Source organism: Atractosteus spatula, unplaced genomic scaffold (assembly GCF_055471065.1).
Source record: "Atractosteus spatula isolate fAtrSpa1 unplaced genomic scaffold, fAtrSpa1.hap1 Scaffold_141, whole genome shotgun sequence".
In the NCBI taxonomy this organism is placed as follows: Eukaryota; Metazoa; Chordata; class Actinopteri; order Semionotiformes; family Lepisosteidae; genus Atractosteus; species Atractosteus spatula.
The window spans coordinates 60,001-62,500 of record NW_028296699.1 but is presented as its reverse complement, the minus strand read 5'-3'; positions in this window follow the sequence as shown (position 1 = coordinate 62,500).

Sequence of the window (2,500 nt, the reverse complement as noted above, 5' to 3'; positions counted from 1 at the left end):
GGGTGACCAGGCCTCCGAAAAGCCGATCGTAAAAAAGACTAAGTCCCCCGGGTGACCAGGCCCCTATAAAGCCGATCGTAAAAAAGACTAAGTCCCCCGGGTGACCAGGCCCCTATAAAGCCGGTCGTAAAAAAGACTAAGTCCCGCGGGTGACCAGGCCTCCGAAAAGCCGGTCGTAAAAAAGACTAAGTCCCCCGGGTGACCAGGCCCCTATAAAGCCGATCGTAAAAAAGACTAAGTCCCCCGGGTGACCAGGCCCCTATAAAGCCGATCGTAAAAAAGACTAAGTCCCCCGGGTGACCAGGCCCCTATAAAGCCGATCGTAAAAAAGACTAAGTCCCCCGGGTGACCAGGCCCCTATAAAGCCGGTCGTAAAAAAGACTAAGTCCCCCGGGTGACCAGGCCCCTATAAAGCCGATCGTAAAAAAGACTAAGTCCCCCGGGTGACCAGGCCCCTATAAAGCCGATCGTAAAAAAGACTAAGTCCCCCGGGTGACCAGGCCTCCGAAAAGCCGATCGTAAAAAAGACTAAGTCCCCCGGGTGACCAGGCCCCTATAAAGCCGGTCGTAAAAAAGACTAAGTCCCCCGGGTGACCAGGCCCCTATAAAGCCGATCGTAAAAAAGACTAAGTCCCCCGGGTGACCAGGCCCCTATAAAGCCGATCGTAAAAAAGACTAAGTCCCCCGGGTGACCAGGCCTCCGAAAAGCCGATCGTAAAAAAGACTAAGTCCCCCGGGTGACCAGGCCCCTATAAAGCCGATCGTAAAAAAGACTAAGTCCCCCGGGTGACCAGGCCCCTATAAAGCCGGTCGTAAAAAAGACTAAGTCCCCCGGGTGACCAGGCCCCTATAAAGCCGATCGTAAAAAAGACTAAGTCCCCCGGGTGACCAGGCCCCTATAAAGCCGATCGTAAAAAAGACTAAGTCCCCCGGGTGACCAGGCCCCTATAAAGCCGATCGTAAAAAAGACTAAGTCCCCCGGGTGACCAGGCCCCTTTAAAGCCGATCGTAAAAAAGACTAAGTCCCCCGGGTGACCAGGCCCCTATAAAGCCGATCGTAAAAAAGACTAAGTCCCCCGGGTGACCAGGCCCCTATAAAGCCGATCGTAAAAAAGACTAAGTCCCCCGGGTGACCAGGCCCCTATAAAGCCGATCGTAAAAAAGACTAAGTCCCCCGGGTGACCAGGCCCCTTTAAAGCCGATCGTAAAAAAGACTAAGTCCAGCGGGTGACCAGGCGTCCCGAATCTGTCGGGGGTGACCAGGTGGCCGGCCCGCTGGACGGCGCTGAATGGGTCTAAATAATCGGAAGGGGGCTTAAGTCTGCAGCAGGGGGCATGGCCGGAGTCCATCCCCAGGCGGGGGGCATATTTCCCGGGCAGGGAGGCTTGGATCCCCCTGTCTGAACCGAAAGCACTGCTCGCGGTCGAACCGGGAGCCGGGTGCCTCAGACGCCGCTGCTGTGGTGCTTTTCCCCTTTTCACAAGCCTGGAGGCTTGGCCCAGGCCTAGCAGGAGGCATGCAACCGCCTGAGAGCGCTCCCGGGGTGAAAAAAAGACTTTTTCGTTTTCATGGAGCTTTTAAGGGGATGAATCCACCCCGCTCAAGCCCAGGCAGAGCTCCACAAGCTGGGCTTGGATTCCAGGTTCGCTCCCTTGCAGGCACCGGGTACGGAAGTTGCGGTGGCGTATCTCCGGGTATGTGGGAGTACCGAAAGTCGAGTGGTGTGGTCCCGGGTATGTGGGAGGACCGATTCTGGAGTGGTGTGGTCCCGGGTATGTGGCAGGACCGAAACTCGGGTGGCTTTGTCCCAGGCACGTGGGCAGGCCGAGTCAGCGGTGGCGTGGTCCCGGGTACGAGGGAGAGGCCGAAACAGGGGTGGCCTCTCCCCAGGCACGCAGGGAGCCTGTCAGAGGGCGGCCAGCCCCGCAGCTGTGCGGGGGGCGCCCTCGGCACCCCGGCCTGCCCCAGGGCAGGCGGGGGAGCCTGACAGAGGGCGGCCAGCCCCGCAGGTGTGCGGGGGGCGCCCTCGGCACCCCGGCCTGCCCCAGGGCAGGCGGGGGAGCCTGACAGAGGGCGGCCAGCCCCGCAGGTGTGCGGGGGGCGCCCTCGGCACCCCGGCCTGTCCCAGGGCAGGCGGGGGAGCCTGACAGAGGGCGGCCAGCCCCGCAGGTGTGCGGGGGGCGCCCTCGGCACCCCGGCCTGCCCCAGGGCAGGCGGGGGAGCCTGACAGAGGGCGGCCAGCCCCGCAGGTGTGCGGGCTGAGCCCTCGGCACCCCGGCCTGTCCCAGGGCAGGCGGGGGAGCCTGACAGAGGGCGGCCAGCCCCGCAGGTGTGCGGGGGGCGCCCTCGGCACCCCGGCCTGCCCCAGGGCAGGCGGGGGAGCCTGACAGAGGGCGGCCAGCCCCGCAGGTGTGCGGGGGGCGCCCTCGGCACCCCGGCCTGCCCCAGGGCAGGCGGGGGAGCCTGACAGAGGGCGGCCAGCCCCGCAGCTGTGCGGGC